Below are 19,236 nucleotides of genomic sequence, written 5' to 3'. Positions count from 1 at the left end.
TGCCGTGAGCCTTCTGTGGACAAAAGAGCTTATTCATTTATCCACTCTCAACCCCCAACCAATAGTTATTTTTACTTGTTTTGTTTCTAAACCATTTGAGATATGATTGACATAACATAGCATAAAACTGACATATTTAATGCATGGGATTTGATGCATTTAGAGATAAGTATGTACCCAGAAAACCATCACCATAATCTATGACATGAACATAACTCATCATCCCCAAAGTTTCCTCTTTCCTCCTGATTTATTTTTATGCTTAACATAAAATCTATCCTTCTGCAAATTTTGAAGCATATAGCACAATATTGTTAACTATAGGCACTAGGCTCTAGGGAAGATCTCTGGGACTTATTTACCTTGCTTCACTGAAACTTCTTATCTTTTGACTAATATGTCCCTATTCCCCACCCCACCCCAGCCTCTTACATCCATCATTCTACTCTCTGCTTCCATGAGTTTGACTGTTTTAGATTTATATAAGTTGGTATTATGTAGTATTTGTCTTTATGTTTTGCTTATATTACTTAGCATAATGCCCTCTAGGTAGGATCGCCCATGTTGTTGGGAATGGTCAGATTTCCTTATTTTTTTTAAGGCTACATAACATCCCATTACATATTGTGACAATTTGTAAACATATTTATTTTTTACCTGTTTGAATTTTTTGTTTGGTTGTTGTTTTTTGTGTTTTTATTTTCAGGTCAAATTTTTCATACTGCATTTCATCGTCAAAATAAAGATACACATATTACAGAAAAAAAAAGAAAGAAAAATTTTCAAAGCACAGTTGGTGTCCTCTGTACATGAGTTTATTACAGGGTGTAGAGGTCACAATGGGTACAAATTGCAGGTTGGGAGGAGGAGTGATGGGCAACACTATAAGCCTGGTCACTCTGAGGAAAGTAAGACAGGAGGCAGGGTCGGGGGAGGAAAGCTAGTAGGACATTGGGTGAGTGGGCAAGCCAGTAGGCTGCTCTTCATCCTATGAGTGTCAGGCCTAGGACATGGCAGAGGGTTTGGGAGGATAGGGAAGGTATAGCTCCCTGGCTCCAGTTATGGTTGGGAGAGGGCAGGACAGTGAGGAAGTTCCCACACCAGGACCTTCAGCCAATGAGAGACAAGCCACTCACAGCACCAGGGGCGCATGCCATCCTTTCTGGAAATCCATCCCTGTACACAGCTTGCCTCTCTGGGGCAGGCAGTCAGCCACCAGATGATGTCAATCTTTGCCCAGGGCCCATGAAAAACACACACATATTTGGGGTCCTCCAATTCCTCCAAGTAATATGTAAGAATTAGGTAACCCTGATTCTTGAGCCACCCTTGCGTGAGAATCCTCATGACCATAAGTGCTGAAGTCATTTGTGTGTCCATCTCTGGGTTTTTCTGAGAGGGAGAGCTAGGGAAAGAAGTGTCAATCACTGTGCCCTTCTATTTGGAGAAACAGGATGTAACCATCATGTGGCTGTTACATAGCAAGGAGAGTTTCATGTTCAAGGTACAAGCAAACCAGTCCTGATGGAATCAGAGGTAGAAAAACATACATGTGCTCTCTCCTCAGAAAGATACAGCAAGTCTCCAGAGAAGTGAGCTCCTAACTAGGTGTTATTGTTCATCTCAACGTGGTCATGTCTGAAAAACTCACATGAATACCTTATCTCAGTTAGTTTAATCTTTGTTTTTGAAAGGATTCAATTGAATATGAATTTTGGAGTAACACCATCTTGAGTTACTTGTGCTGTTACTTGCCTTGCTGTGAGGTGGTATCTCATTGTAGATTTGATTTGCATTTCCAAATTAGGTACAGATGTATGATTAAATACCTTACCTTTCATATGATCGTGCTAAAGTTGGGAAGTGATGACCTTCGAAACTAGAAAGGTTAATTTTCCTTCCAACTTCAGTGAAAAGAGAGAGTGATTTGAATAGCAAGAAGCAAGATAAAATTTCAAACACAGAAATAAAATGTCCATTAAGCTAGTTCTCATTTTCAGAGAGTTACTATATAGAAATATCAACCATGTGAGTGTAATTATTGTACAGTTTTTGAAAATATATGGTAGGAGTTGGTTACTCACCAAATTAGGACTTATTTTTGGATTTGTAAGAGATCTCTATGCTGGATAATGACATGGTGTCAGCCCTGCAGGAGAAGACTAAATGAGTGATGGGGTCTAAATTGCTCTGAATGCCTGCAAATGGATCAGATGGCATTCAAAACAATAGCTCAATTTTTATTGGAACTGTGACCATACTTCCAACCTTTTATATGTACATTCTTTGTGGTATAAAACATGCTATATAAAATAACTGAAGTATATTGCCCTGGGAAAGAAACAAATTATAAAATTATAAAAGTAATGGAATGAACTTCTTTATTAAAAAAGCTCAATATGTATATTTAATTTTTCCCTAGTAAATTGAACCAAAGATCTCCCTATTTTACATTCTATTAGTTATTTATACTTTAAAAGCCTCAGTGGACTAGGGGTAAATTTTATCATCTTGAGTTCTAAAGAAAATACATTTTGCTTTTATTCTCCCTTCAATAGCCTTGATTCAAAAGATAAACTGGTTTATTAGACCATGTAAAGAAAGAATATCTTAAGAAGATTTACTGGAAAAAAAATAAGTCTCTGGGAAAATTCAATTTTGTTTTAGCACAGAATTCTTGTAGTTTCTATATCAATATATATTTCCATAATACAGCAGTGTTTATCCCATGTTATTTTTATAGTTCTACAAATAGGAAAATCAGAAAGTCTTTCACTAATGTATTACATGGTGTTGGAACCTGGTGATAGGTGTTTGCAGTTCAACAACATTTATTTAACCTTCCAAGTTGAACAGAAAAAGTAGGAGCAGCTTGATGTATGATAGATAAGGAAAGGGATGGGACACAGAAGGAACTGGGGGAAGCAAAAGGAAACTCCGTTTCTGTCCTAGAACCAACTCCAGGACAATGAGGTTTTCAAGCCATTGATGTAGTGGCTTCTCCACAGGCCTCACTCCCACTTGATTAAGCGTGGGTGAGGCGATGGAGACTTCGCCCTCTTGTGGCTGGGGCCATGCATCTTTTCTATCACTGGTCAGTTTTGCTGCTGGATCTTCAAAAATACCAAGTATTTTGTGGTTAGAATAAGATTTGCTTTGTAAATTTGCTTCTATTTTTTTCATAGTTACCCTTTTTTCATAGTTGCCAGCTTGTACAGAGTGAAAGCCTACATTGAATATCCAAGGTTTCAGAATGACCTGTGTCAGAACTCTGGCATGAAATATCATGCATTATTCATGATGTCAAACTCTTTAAAATTCAATAAACGTAATTAAATTTTAGACCGGTAGATTGGAATTAGTATGCCATTTCTGGCACTGTTATTAATTTTAATAATAAAGGAAACACAATTAATTATATGAATATTGTAAGGAAAGTACATTAAGTAATGTACTTTAAGAAACCCAAGCATATGTGCCTAAACTGTCATTTGTAATTGGCAATTACAATGCTCTTTTGTGTTCAAAAGTATTTAATTGAGCAAAAGTGTTTTTTTTTTCTTTTTTGTATTAATTTAGTAATCTGTCCAGAAACTTATTTGGTACAAGGCAGAGTGGATGGACTGACATTTCAAAATCTAATCTCTTATGCTCTACCTTCAGGTTCGAAGCCTTTGATCAATTATACAATAACAGCCTTGAAGATCAAAGCATCCTTAAATGCTAGTGAGCAAATACAGGGAAGTGGGATAGCAGTGAAGTGAAGTCATTCATAACATGAAGTTATAGGAGAAAGAGAATAATGACCTTAGAGTAGATTTATTTTCCTTTCTTTTCCAGGTAGAAAATAATTTCAGTGAGAACTGATATAATTCTGTCAAAGTTTACAAGGTACAAGTTTTAAAGTGAACATAATTCTAATTGTGGTTGTCTTTAAAAATATTTTAGAGCACTGAATCCTAACCACCAGACCATCAGAAAGATACAATAAGATTCTAAAAACTCTGTGTGTCAGATGGGTATGATTTATTGGGATGATCAATTAGGAAGCTATATAATGTCTACCACTGGGGTGTACACTTGAAAATAATATAATAAAGGATGTCAACTGTAATTGATAAATAAAAATGATATTAAATGAAAAATAAAAATAATAAAATAAAAAAAACATGATAGGCAAAAGATAAAAATAGAAAGAAAATTCAAGTTTCAGAGTTCAGGTATCTTATGTAGATCGATAGATGTAGCTATAATACAAACATATACTTCTTTTAAAAATGAAAATGTTAATGTTATATTTAATAATAATGATATAATTATATGAATTCAATAACAAGTTTGGAAAATTCACTTTGACACTAATTATTTTTGAAATCTGGAACTAGAGGCAAATTTTTACCTCTTACTTTAGAGAATTTTTGTAAAGAAGTAGGATAAAAAATCCCATTTAGACCCATGAAAAGATGGCCATTCTCATTTATAGAGAACTGCAGAAAGTAGATTTCATTCTCTTGGTTTAATGACTCAGGTGATTTCACTTGGATTGCTAGAAGCTTGCAAAGTTGTCCTGAATTCCTGCTGCTCCTAACTGGGTCATATCCCCTCAGAGGAGATAGATTATATAGAAAAGGAAGTCAATAATAGTCTAAGAACATTATTTATATTATCTAATTCTCATACATGCATAAAACATGAGGTTGATACTATTATTAAACCCATAAGTGAGGAAGTTGAGGGTTAAGATGATTTTAAAAATGTACTCAAGATCAAATACCTAGCTTCACCCTATTCTAATATTGAACAATAACCCTTCTCCCCACCCAATGAAACAGATCACATTCACAAAAGCAATACAGATTTTAGGGGGGGAAATACACATAGTGTGCTTGCTTTAAGTGAATAACCTCAAGGCTTTGTGGAGGTAGGAATTGAAAATAGACTTGAAGATCTGGGGGAAAATAACCTGTGGTTTTTTACTTGTATGTTTTTATTTTTAACTGAAGGCCTAAAAATTGTGAAGATGTGTTAATTCATTAAGCAAGTATTTATTCTATTTTAATTGAGGGAAAACCATAACTGATGTTAACCCGAGTATAAGGAAACAACACTGCTACTCATCTCTGGTGGAAATGTACACTCTTTCTGGAAAGAAATTTGGCAATGCAATATATATATATATATATATATATATATATATATATATATATATATATATATATATATATACCTAAAAAGGTGTCCATCATTTTAACCAATAAATTCCATTTGTGGAGTATTTGTTGCCAAGTTTGCAGGTGTTTTAACACCATTAAGTAATAGTATCATACGCCTTTTTAATAATGAATATAAATGTAGTTTGCATTCTTTCAGTCGGTCTGAAAACCTCAGAAAGAACATCCCACTGAGCCAGCCTTGGGCCTTTCCATTGCAATGTATAATAAGTTCCAGGACACCGAAAAGAAATAGAAATGAAAATAATTTCACGATACCCTATCAAATGTAATGTGCAAACATTATCTGTCTGAGACAGGGCAGTAACTGACAAGGTCTCCGCTGCTGCCTTGAGGACTGGCTGCCCGAGCTCCCAGGACGGTACTACAGTGGCTGAGCGTCTCCCCCACACTCCATGTAGCCTATTGTCCTTGGCTTTGCTCCCTCGCTCTTGTTCTCACCTGCCATTCTCTGTCTGCCTTCTGCTTTCTGTGAGTCCTCAACGCCTTCAAGATGAAAATTAGTTCATGTCTGTGTCCTGTGCAAACAAAAAGAGTTGAATCGCCACCCCCCTCCCTTTTTTTTCTATCGTTTACCAGGTGAGATGAGAGTTTGGCTACACAATGGGATTTCTTACTAAGAGCCTTTCCCAAGTTTCTGGGGGCAGGGAGCCATCTGCCTCATGTTACAAGGACAGGAAACATTTCAACATTTAGACATTCCGGGAGTGTGAAGGCAGGCCTATCAACTTTAGTCCGGAACATTCCTATGTCCTCAGATTTCATTTTTAAATAAATAAAAAAAGATTTAAGCACTCAACCTGAATTATACATGTTTCCTAGACTTTATTTTTTTAAAAAATATGTTTTATTGATTTTAATGAGAGAGGATGGGAGAGGGATAGAGAGATAGAAACATCGATGTCTTTGATTGGCTGTCTGGGCATGTGCCCTGACCAGGAATCAAACCATGATCTCCTGGTTCATAGGTGAATGCTCAACCACTGAGCCACGCCGGCCAGGCACTCTCTTAGATTTTAAATGATGAATATTAGTTGCTTCCCACCGTGATATTCAGGGACAGTCTCTGGCTATTGTAATTTATAGCCATTTCTCAGGGACTGTCTTTGGCTGTTGCAATTTATAACCATTTTCCCTCCCATTAGAGTTGTAGGCAAATCTTAGCTCTACAAACACCGACATCACTTAGTCAAGCAGACGCAGAAAAGTGACAAAAGGAAAGTTTATAGCTAATTTTGAAATAGTTCCTTGACATTAGCTCATGAATAAAATGTAAAACAAATTATTTGGGTAAGTATATACAGATTTAAAATCAAGATACCAAAGAGTTCAGGAGAAAAAGATTCCTTGTAAGACCCCAGACAACAAATATAATGTAATTTAAGTCACTGAAATAACAGAGTGCAATATCTCATGTCTCCTGTATAAGAAATAGGTGGTGAGCCACTTAAAATGTGCATCTTATCCCAGAACTCCAGAAACAAAACCTCTGGGACAGGCCCAGGAGTCTATTTTCTCATAAAACTACCCAGGTGGCCCTAGCCAGTTTGGCTAAGTGGATAGAGCGTCAGCCTGCGGACTAACTAGTCCCAGGTTCAATTCCGGTCAAGGGCACATGCCCTGGTTGCAGGATCCCCACTAAGGGCATGCAAGAGGCAGCCAATCAATGATTCTCTCTCATCACTGATGTTTCTATCTCTCTCTCCCTCTCCCTTCCTCACTGAAATAAACAAAACAAAACAAAAAAAAACCTACCAAGGTAACATTTATGGAACTTACATTTTGGGGAGCCATTGACACTTCATGATATTCTCTTCTTTGCAACTATTTTTTAAGGAACTGTCAGAAATGAGTTTTTTAATGGAAAGTTGCACTTTGGGGAACCTGATAGATGTCAAGGCATTGTGTGATTTATGTCTGATCCATTTAAAGTATTAAAAGGGCGGGGGAGTTTTGCTAACAGTAACTATGGCCCCAAAATTTGAATGCCATGCACATATGAAGAAAATGAAAGGTAAGGTGTGCCTTTAAAAAAGAAAATTCATATTAGGAAAGAAAAATATTAAATAAACAAAAACTTAAGTAGGAAATAATTCGCTACCTTGAGTTGATGATAGAGGTGGGGGTAAGGGGAAGAGGTCAACCAAAGGACTTGTATGCATGCATATAAGCCTAACCAATGGACACAGACACGGGCGGGGGGCGGGGTGAGGGCATGAATGTGAGTGGGGTGGGGGGCAATGGGGAGATAAGGACACATTTGTAATTACCTTAATCAATAAAAAATGCAATTTGCCAAATGAAATAAAATTTTATTTTTAAAGTAAAAGAAATCATGGTTTGTAGATTAGAGTATGAAATCTGCAGCGAGAACACAGATAAAAAGCCTGATACATTGTGGAAGTTCCCAAAGTGCTCTTTCTGCATAAGAAGGGTAGCAGGGTGCTGCTGAGGACATTAAAATACATGCCCACATTGTTGGTCATGAAAAAATATGGGTAGCCCATGTACAGCAATGCCATTGCAGCATGCCGATCTCCCTGGGACGTCAGCCAACATGGAAGTAATTTTCTGAAAACAGCTCAGTCCTGAACTTCATCCAAAAGGCATCTATTCCTAATAAAGTACTCCTTTCAAGAAGGGAAAGGGCCGTGCCAGATAAAGGAGCTCTGCTGATATATTTTCATTACAAAAATACACAGCACAGGCCAGCCAAAAGCCCATTCATTTGGAGCAAATTTTAAACATATGTAAAGGAAATTACTTAGAATATCTGTAATTACAAAAAGTATGTTTGTTAGCTTTTTGATTTTTTGTTATTTTTTAAATCCTCACCTGAGGATATTTTTCCATTGATTTTTAGAGAGAGTGGAAGGGAGGACGAGAGACAAGAGAGAAACATCGATGTGAGAGAGACACATCGATTGGTTGCCTCCCACTCAACTGAGGTACGTGCCCTTGACTGGAATTGAACTCAGGACCCTTCAGTCTCCAGGCCGACGATCTATCCACTGAGGCAAACAAGCTAGGGCTGTTTGGTAGTTTTAATGTAAGATGCTTCTTAAGTGACAGAGGAAAAACATAAATAACAAAGAGAAGACCCTGAAACACCAGGCTCCACTGAGTTTGTAGATGAGCTTATTGCAAATGCCATCCAGCTTGTCTGCTCTCACCATCCTATAGGAATGTGGAAACCCAAACATGGGGCCCTATAAGCGAATGGGGTTGAGCATCCCCACCCAGTTCACATTTCTCTGGCTCTGAGAGAAGTCATTGAGAAGAATGGCAACAGGGAGGGAGAAAGAAATGACCAGGTCATGAATTTGTTCCTTTGGTTGGTTGTATTTGGCAGCAAATTGGAACTCGAGTTCCTTTTAGTGCTCTGTTTCAAAGAACTGAAGAATTAATTCCTATCGACTAGAATGTTAAAGTACCTAAATATTCATTGATGCTGTTGTATCATTAATCTATTCATACAAGACATGAATAGAATGCCTTCTCAGGGCCAGGGAAAAAATAGCATAAAGGGACACAGGGAACCCCAGGAAAGAAAAAGTCAGGAGCAAGCAGCATGATTGCATATATTTACATATATAAAACGCTGTATTATGCAGGGCTGTGTATATTTTGGTAGGTAGTTAGTTGTGAATGTGTATTTATATTAAAATATATAAAAATTAACAAATAATAAAGTTATACCCAACAATAAAATTATTATAAATAAAGTATTTTTCCAATGGAGAGGTGGTGATTAGGATAAATAGAATAAAATAAAAGTTAATTAGATGACAAATTAAGTGGAGGCATTCCACACAACACAAAAAACACACTTAAAAGAATAAATACTGAGAGATTCACATGTTTAGAGGAGTGAAAGGATTTGATGTTATGAGGGTAGGTAGAAGCTGGGGTTCAGGAAGAGATGAGATTAGGGACTTAGGTGGATAATAGATCATTTAACCTGGGGACCCTTAACCAAAATAATTTAAAGTTTATCTTTTATACTCATTCATTATACCTTGGGAAAAGTATAATAATATATATATATAAATATTTAATAAGGTTATTCAGGTGATTTTAATGAGCATGTCAGTTTAAAAATAACTGGTGAGTAAGAAAAACTCAGGCTTATGTGTGACAGAGAGAACTGGCCCCGTGTGTTATAAATGTTGCTCTGGATCCTTTGTTCTCTCTGTCTCTCATCTTTCTCCCTCTGTAATGGAGATCCTGGCACTACCTGTTAAGCAGAGTTGGGTTAGGGGACTGCTGTAATATACAAAAAGGCTCTGATACTGTGCCTGATAGAAGATGGCACTTAATAAATGACAATAGTGTTGTTATAATCACTACTACTATATTGCTACTACTATCACTACTCATTATACTTAAGAGCTCTCATCTTAAGTGAGGTAAAGGAGAAATGAGAAAAGAAATTAAAAAAAATACTTTGAGATGAATGAAAACAAAAAGGCAACATACTAAACTTACACAGTGTACCAAAATAGTCATTAGTGGAAATTTTATAGCTATCAATATCTGTATTAAAAATGAAAGACCTTAAATCAGTAACCTAAGCTTTAAACTTAAGAAATTAGGAAAAAAGGGCAAACTAAACCTAAAGCTAACAGAAGGAAAGAATATTAAAGGTTGGAGGAAGTACATGAAATAGAAAAGAGAATAATAATACAGAAAATCAACCCCCCCCCCCAAAAAAAATGTTATTTCTTTGAAAAGTCCAGTAACTTCTGAAATCAGGACTAGATGAAACATCACTATTAACCTTACAGAAATAAAAAAAACATTGTAAGAGAATACTACAAACAAATATATGCATATATATTAGATCAGTTGTATAAAATGAATAAATTTCCAGATAAACATAAACTACTGAAACTGACTCAAGAAGAAACAGAATATCTGAATAGACATTAACAATGAAATATTTTTCATTAATAGAAAAAACACACAAACCTACTAAAAAGAAGGGCCTTTGCCTACATGGCTTACGGTTACATTCTATCAAACAGTTAAAGAAGAATTAATACAATTCTTTACAAATTCTTCATTGAAAAAAGATAAAAGAGATGGAATACTTCTCTATGAGGCCAGTATTATTCTAATTTCAAACCAGAAAAATATATCACGAGAAAAGAAAACTTTAGGCAAATAGCTCTATGAATATAGACACAAAAATTGTCAACAAAATATTAGCAAACCATATCCAACAACATTAAAAAGTATTAAACGCATGAAAAATGAGATTTGTCTAAAGAATACAAGGACATCCCAAAATCCATCAACATCATATATATATATATATATATATATATATATATATATATATGCCCAGCAACTGGAACAGCGAAATGACCAGAATGACCAGTGGCTGCGATGCACACTGCGGCAGCCAACCAGCCTGATCCAGGCTCTGATTGGCCCCTCCGCCCTGGCCAGCCCGGCCCCTGATTGGCCCCCAACAACACGATTGGGAACAAGGCCAGCTGCCAAGCACCCACATCCTCTCCCCACGCCCCCCCACGCCGGCCTGGCCCTGATTGGCCCCTATTCGTGCCAGCCGGCCGGACCCCACCCATGCATGAGTTTGTGTACCAGGCCTCTAGTACATATATATATATATATATATATATATATATATATATATATATACACACATACACTAGAGGCCTGGTATATTTATATGTATATTTATGTATATATATAATTTATATATATTATATTATATTATTTATATATCATATAATATATATATATATTTGTGTGTTGTGTGTGTGTGTGTGTGTGTGTGTGCATGTTATATTTATACTAGAGGCCTGGTGCAGGAAATTCGTGAACAGGTAGGGTCCCCTAGGCCTGGCCAGCAATCAGGGCCAATCTATGGGGTGACTGGCAGGGCAATTGGGGGGCCCCCCTGAAACCTGCCTTGGCCAGCCTGGCGCCGCCCACTTGCTGGCCCCACCCCCCGCCACTGCCACCAGTTGCCTCCCTCTGTGGGATGACTGGCAGGGTGATCAAGGAGGCCCCCCACTGACACCCACCTTGGCTGGCCTGGGGCCTGCAGGCTGGGAGCAGCTCCTGTGCTGAGCTTCTGCCCCCTGGTGGTCTGTGTCCATCCTAGTGACTGGTCGTTCTGCCGGTCATTCTGCTGTTTGGTCGATTTGCATAATAGGCTTTTATTATGTAGGATGTGTGTGTGTGTGTGTGTGTATGTGTGTGTGTGTGTGTGTGTGTGTGTGTGTGTGTGTGTATATATATATATATATATAACATATATATTATATATATTATTAATAGGACAAAAAACAAAATCTACATGATTCTCTCAAAAAGGAATGGGTATATGCCCTAACCAGTTTGGCTCAGTGGATAGAGCTGACGCTGGTGGACTGAAGGGTCCCAGGTTCAATTCCGATCAAGGGCATGTACCTCAGTTGTGGGCACATCCCCAGTGGGGGATGTGCAGGAGACAGCTGATCGATGTTTCTCTCTCATCGATGTTTCTAGCTCTCTATCCCTCTTCCTTCTTCTCTGTAAAAAATCAATAAAATATATTTTTTAAAAAAGGAATGGGTATAATTTATTGAATGTTCACAATCTGTTAGGCATTGCTAGACATTTTCAAAAATTCATTACCACAGTAAATCCTCACATACATCTCAGGTATCCATGGCTGATATGGCATTAGCTTTACTGAAAATGAAGACAGTTTGGGTTCGCATTTCCGAACGTGAGCTGGGTAAGAACAGATCTTGACTGAGGAAGAACTAGTTTTGTTTTGCTTGTCTTGTGTTGATGTGGGGAAAAAGATAGTTCACCCCATGAGGTACATTTCTAAATGACATTCCAGAAAAAGACCAAATAGCAAATTATGTGCATGGACTGACTCAACTGAGAAAATCAGGTGGGCCTGCAGCCTCCTGTGTTGTCTGACCTCCCACACCGGCCGATATTGAACAGGCCCCTTGTTGCTCACAGACTCATCAAAGACGGGCTTGCAGACCTCAGCGGAGAGCACTTTCCCTCAGTTTAACAATTAGTACCTGTACAGGTCATGCCTACCTTCTACCTCTCTCTCCCTCTCCCTTCCTCTCTGAAATCAAGAAAAAATATATAAAAGGAACCAGTAAAATTTTTTGCACTTAAATATACATTTTTTTTTCTGGTTCATTGTCTGTTTTATTGATGACTTAGGACATTTCAACATAAAACATTTTTACCTAGGATTTCTGGGTTTTAGTAGCCAAATCATTAAAACAAATTCTAAAGTGTCAATATTTTCATAGTTTGAACAAGTTTTAAGTACTAAGCAACTAATGGCCATTTTTTTCCAGGTTAGTGCTTTTGTGTAATGGAGTTTGTCTGTGTGTGTGTGTGTGTGTGTGTGTGTGTGTGTGTGAGAGAGAGAGAGAGAGAGAAAGAGAGAGAGTGAGTGTGTGAGAGAGAGAGAGAGAGAGAGAGAGAGAGTTTGTGAGTTTGTGTGCGTGCGTGTGTGTGTGTGTTTGTGGTGTGTGTGTGTGTGTGTGTGTGCACATCTGTGGCCCTTCAGATGTTTCTAGCATGAATTCTGGCATCTTTCTTTTTACAGCTGGAGCATGGCTGACGTTGGGAAGGTGCTGATTTACTTTTGCATGTCAAATAGGGAGAAATAACTGTTCCCTCACACAGTGACTAACGAGCCTGTCAGCAGCCTGGTGTTTTACAGAGTCTCGCGCTACAAAGGACGAGTGGCTACTTTTCATTCTGTACCCAGAACAGCAGAAGATGGCAAGCAGAACCCAAATGTCAAATGTAATCTATCACGACTCAATTACATGTGACAAGAAACATAAACGGAAAGAACCAGAGGATTCGACAATCTAAAGGAGCCTGTTAGATAATGGGGAGATTTCATTTATTTCTCCAAAGGCTTTACTTGCCAGCAGCAAAGCAAACCCACCTAGTTCCTTTCCCTAACCCATGCTTATGATACATGCAACACTATACCATTCCCCACAGTCTCTCCTTGATTGTTAGAAGCAAAACAAAATACCTTTTTAAATATATATTTATTGATTTCAGAGAGAGGGAGAGGGAGAGAGTGATAGAAACATCAAGGACAAGAGAGAAAGAATCATTGATGGCTGCCTCCTGCACACTCCATACCAGGGAGGGAGCCCACAACCCAGGCATGTGCCCTGACTGGGAATCGAACCGTGACCTCCTGGTTCACAGGTTGGCACTCAACCACCTAGCCAAGCCAACCAGGCAAAAACAAAACATCTTAATTTGCCACTAAATCTTTCAAATAATTTAGCAATAGGAGACTAGTCAACATGTATTGCAAGAAACATCTGAGATGAGTAGTTTCAATTTTAACATGTCAATAACATGTGAAGAATCAAAATTGTTACAATTTCCTAGAACAGTAATAACAATTTCAGACCAAACATCATGCTCCCATAAGGTAGCCACGAGACACCTAGGACTATTGAAATTTAAGTTGAAATGAATTAAAATTAAACAAAAATTAAAAACTGGGTTCCTTAGCCAGGCCAGTATGCTCAGTGACTAAGTGTCTATTTATGAACCAGGAGGTCACGGTTCAATTCCTGGTCGGGGCAATGCCTGGGTTTCAGGAGAGGTCCCCAGTTGGGGGCGTGCAGATCATTCTCTCTCATCATATATATATATATTTAAAATTGGGTTGCTCAATAGTTTCCTATCTGTTCTCATATGTGTGTGGAAAGCAGCCCTTCAGAAATATTGGGAGAACTGAGGACGGAGGACAGAAGGAGCAGGCTGAGCGCCCTGAGAAAAATGCAGGCCCGGCACTGCACAGGGGAGGTCTAAAGACAGGGCCCCAGAGACAAACATTCCTAAAACACCCTGCAAACCCCTGCCTGCCCATGCCTGGCACACAAGCCTGATCTCACACCATAATCACCCCCTGAAATTCCCAAGCCAATCCCCCCTTGCTTGTTGAATCCATTTTTATTTGTATTTTTTAAATATATTTTTATTGATTTCAGAGAGGAAGTGAGAGGGAGAGAGAGAAACACCAATGATGAGAGAGAATCATGGATGGGCTGCCTCCTAGATGCCCCTTCCTGGGGATCAAGCCCTCAACCCCAGGCATGTGCCCTGACCAGGAATAGAACCTTGACCTCCTGGTTCATAGGTTGACCTGTAACTGCCAAGAACCAATTCCAGCATGTAACAATTACAAGAGTTCCATGAAAAGGTTGGTGGGACTTGGGGGCTCAACAATGGGTGAGCCACATGTGTAGTTTACCTGTTGGAAATGGCTAAATGGCACTTCCCCCACACCTGAATAGGATTGTCTGCTGCCAGACAGCTCAGGGCATTTTATTGCCTCCTGTTGGCCAAACACCTGAACAGCTGTAGGCTATTCCCCAAACTGACAATGTTTCTGTAAACCCTTTGAAACCGTACCCTTTGAAGTGTATTATCTCTACCTTCCCTTAGGACAAATTGTGTGAAATAAAAGCACAGGGTCCTGAGTCAAGGAAGAGAGTCTTTAGCTCCTTCAGCAGAAGATCCTCTGACCCCCCAATGCCTTTCAAAATTATCTTTCGTCTCTGGACTCTTTAATCATCTACGCATCAGCCCCTTTCTCCAGAATGCCGAATCCTTTGTAAGGCTGGGGAAAGAACCCTGGAAATGTAACCACTGAGCAACACTGGCTGGGCCTCTGAAGACATTTCAGACTAGCTTGGGAGTCCTGTCTTGCTTGCCTCCCAAAATCTCATTATGGAAGTGATAAGCATTTTGATGCCCTCGTGGTATGTGTGTGGCATCATCAGTGTTGACATCTGAACAAAATTTAGGGTTTTCTTTAGTATGCCCTCAATTTTGTTCAGATGTCAACACTGATGATGCGATACACACATACCACGAGGTTTGTGTAGTATGGCTTCACCAGATAGTGTTTGGACTGGAAGTGATTAATCCAGGAGCAGGATTTAGTTTATCATCTCTACATAGGGTAATATTAAAGGAGACATCACACATTCTATTCCTTCAGAAATGTCTGTGCTAAGCACCATGAAGGATAGTTCACTGTCCATAACATAGTTTGATAAGGAGAGACCTTCAGACCTTCACAACACCTATGTCACACAGTCACACCAGGGGACTTGAGGTATCATTTGTCTAGACTCCTCTATGTTATGGACAGTGGGGCCCTATGTGTAGTAACTACAGATAAAATGCTCAGCCCATGATTGCAAATAATGGACATGTTCTACCTTCCTCTCCTAGTCTCTTCTGTTTTCCTGACGCCTAACATAAATTACCTGAACTTAATCCTGTTTACACCTATAATATTGTCAAAAGAAATACAGAGCAGCTCTCTCCAATAATAACTCTTAATTCTAAGAGGCACCCCCATCAACAGCCCCACCCTAGGTACCAACTAAATCTCTCTTATACTAGATGTCCATATCATGTCTGCCCAATCATTAGCTATTTTAAAAATATTTTTATTGATTTCAGAGAGGAAGGGAGAGGGAGGAAGAGATAGAAAAAAGAATGATGGGAGAGAATCACTGATTGGGTGTATCCTGCATGCCCCACACTGGGAATCCAGCCTGCAACCCAGGCATGTGCCCTGACTTGGAATCGAACCATGACCTTCTGGTTCATAGGTTCATGCTCAACCACTGAGCCATGCTGCTGGGCTCATTAGCCATTTTAATATGGTATCTCTGAAATTCCTTTGCCAGGTATTTTTCATACCTTGTGAGATAGAGATTCTGTAAGGGGCGCTTGCTCTAGAGATAGTACAATCATTTAGTGACAGTGAAACTTAAATAACAGCCTCACTATTGGTACTACATAGACTCACATGATGGTGACGACAATACTTTGGGGCTCTCTTGTTTGTATCAGTCATTCTTCTAAATACCAACATTTTGTTGCCATGTTTTTGGACTTCCCATTCCTCTCTTTTCCTCATACTCTGCAATTACAGGCATGAAGGGATTTTTTTTTTTTTTTTTTACTGTTTAAAGAAACTTTTTCTCTCCTGTCTCTATGAGTAACCATCATTTCCCCATTCTTCTTAACAAAGAAGTATGCTCCACTGGTTCAGTGCACTTCAGTCTTCATGCTTATCTCTGTGAGGGTAGAGACAAGCTCAGTAAAAGCCAGTGGAATGTCTGGACACATGGGAGGGCTCCATGGAAGACAGCAGAAGGGGGATTTGCTGCTTAGAGCAAATGCTTGACATCTTAGCTATGCGACTTAGTCCTTGCTTTTATCAAATCCTTGCACCAATTTGGTTTGCATTTTTTAAAATATATTTTATTGATTTCAAAGAGGAAGAGTGCGCGCGCGCGCGCGAGAGAGAGAGAGCGAGAGAGAGAGAGAGAGAGATCAGTGATGAGATAGAATCATTGATAGGCTCTCCCCTGCATGCCCCACACTGGGGATGAGCCCACAACCCAAGGCATGTGCCCTGATTGGGAATTTAACCATGACCTCCTGGTTCATAGGTCAACACTCAATTACTGAGCCACACTGGCTAGGCCAGTTTGATCTTTGCCTTATAAAAATTTCCAAAGATATTACTCCTCTATAATCACTTCATTTAGGTTTTATACTCATCATAATTAGACTGTTTGAGATTCCCGGAAAGGAAATCCTCTCAAAATATCAAGTTTTAAGGAGGCAATTTGTAGGTTTCAGGCCTCATGAGAATCTAGGCAAGACTGCACAATGAAGCACGGGGAAGAAGGGGAATGAACAGCCCAGGGCGCCCTTTCATTTCTAACTTTCGTTCTTCACTCTACTGATGATTCTCGCCTGTGTTTATTCTGTTAAGTTTTCTCTCCACCTGATAAACTGTGTGTGTGTGTGTGTGTGTGTGTGTGTGTGTGTGTGTGTGTGTAGGGGCGGGGGAGGTGGGGAGGTATGTGTCGGGGAGGGGGGCTTTGTCATTGTTTTGGGTAATTTGTCCTGAATATAACTTAAAATAGCCACCAAAATCTCAAAATGTAAATGGTATTCTAAACCTATCTTTTACCTCAACTGCAATAGTTTTGCATCTCTTATTTCAGATTCAGACTGGTCAGAAGTTTGTTTGTTTTTAGGCCAAGTCACAGATGCTGTGTATTTCCAGACTTGGAATAACGCATCCTAACCTGATCCCGTTGTCTATTGCTGTAGTGTGGGGAGAAATAGAATACATGAAGCAAAAGATGACCCTAGCCTGGGACTTCCTTTGGTGATTAAATGCAACTAGATCTTAGGGAAATCAATGACAGTGACATCCAGGTGGCTAAGGTGTGTGGTAATATGACAAGAGAAACAGCAACAACAACAAAAAAAGTATAGATAATGATTGCCTGAGATTAGGCTAGTCTTAGTTTTATCATGATCAAGATGGTTGTAATTTTATGGATCTCTGTATCTAAAAACAGTCAAGGAGTAAGTGAGGAATAGTCATTCTAGACTGGAGGGGAGACCATAGCCAGATGGAATAGAGACATTTAAAGGGGTAACCAGTATTCACACTGGCACGACTCATCTATGGCCTGAAGAAGTGTGCTTCCTAGCAGATCACTCACAGACATGCTACAGGTTTTATGGAATCTCATAGAATTTAAGGCCTCAATTAAAAAAAAAAACAACAACCAAAAAGCAATCCAACTAATTGCAAACCCAAATACCAATTCTGGATGAACTATTATCAAACGCTTAGCAACCTGAAGTGGTTAGGGATTCTTCTGGAAAGCTAGCTTTCCGGATTTCTGATTAGCATTACACATCCCCAAGAGGCAGTTTGCTGTGGGGCCCGGATAACATTTCTGAAAGCATATTGGATACATTTTCCAATATGTTCTGAGCATATTTTATATGCTGTAATGAGATAACTTGATAATATTGCCACACCACAGGAATTCAAAGTCAAATAATAGACTTTGAGAACAACAATCCCTAAATAAACATTAATCATCCTGTATTTACATTGCACAAAATGAGAACAATAGCAATCAAAGCCCAGAAATGCCTTGTAGAGATGACTTTTTAAAATGTATGTTCCTCAGCTCCATAGAGTAACTATTTCTGATAGCGATATGTTCTTTAATAGTGACAGAACTGGTTACATAAAGAGCATATCTAAACTTATCTTTTCCTACAAGTAAAATCGCTGTTTTCAGAGCTTCATCTTGGCCATCTGGTTCATTAAGTCCCAATCATGTTCGTCATCTACATTTTTCAAAGAAGACTTTGTATTTGGCAGTCATTTTTATAAACTATGTTTTCTTTAGAGCTTCAAAATATTGGACTGTATGGATGAATACCTTTCACTAAAAAGTTATGCTATGTAGTTTTCCATTTTAAAAATATCCCAGGCCATAGTGCAAATATTGTAACATTAAGCAATCATATAACTGCCTTATATTAAAACAAAACAAAACAAATGCATACTTCTGAACAATAGATAAAGTTAAGTTTTACTGTCAGCTCTGAAAATAAATCAATACATATAAGCTTTCGTAATATTTTGGACCCAAATCAATCAGAAACGATTCAATAATTATATAAAATAATTATTTCTTTCTCCTCTCTCTCTGATCTATCTATATAGAGAGAAATTTACATGTGAAAAATTACAAGACATTTAAAATATAGTAGTTTGGTTTCAATACCATCAGAGTAAAATGGATGTACTGAGGAAAACATTTTTAATTAAACTTCTTTATTTTGAGATAATTGTAGATTCACATGCAGTTGAAAGATGTAATATTCCTTATCTAATTTTGCCCAGTGGTAACATCTTGCAAAACTATGGTACAATATCACACCCAAAATACTGCAAATGATAAAGAAAGATACAGAACATTTTCATCACCAAAAGAAGCCATCTTGCCCTTTTATAGACCTTTTCATTTCAAACCTGCCCTCCTTCCTTCTCACTGCTGACCAATGCTAATCTGTTCTCCATCTCTATAATTTTGTTGTCTTGAAATGTTACCCTTAT

Source organism: Eptesicus fuscus, chromosome 8, assembly GCF_027574615.1.
Source record: "Eptesicus fuscus isolate TK198812 chromosome 8, DD_ASM_mEF_20220401, whole genome shotgun sequence".
NCBI classification, from domain to species: domain Eukaryota; kingdom Metazoa; phylum Chordata; class Mammalia; order Chiroptera; family Vespertilionidae; genus Eptesicus; species Eptesicus fuscus.
Note: the sequence above shows the minus strand (reverse complement) of the source record.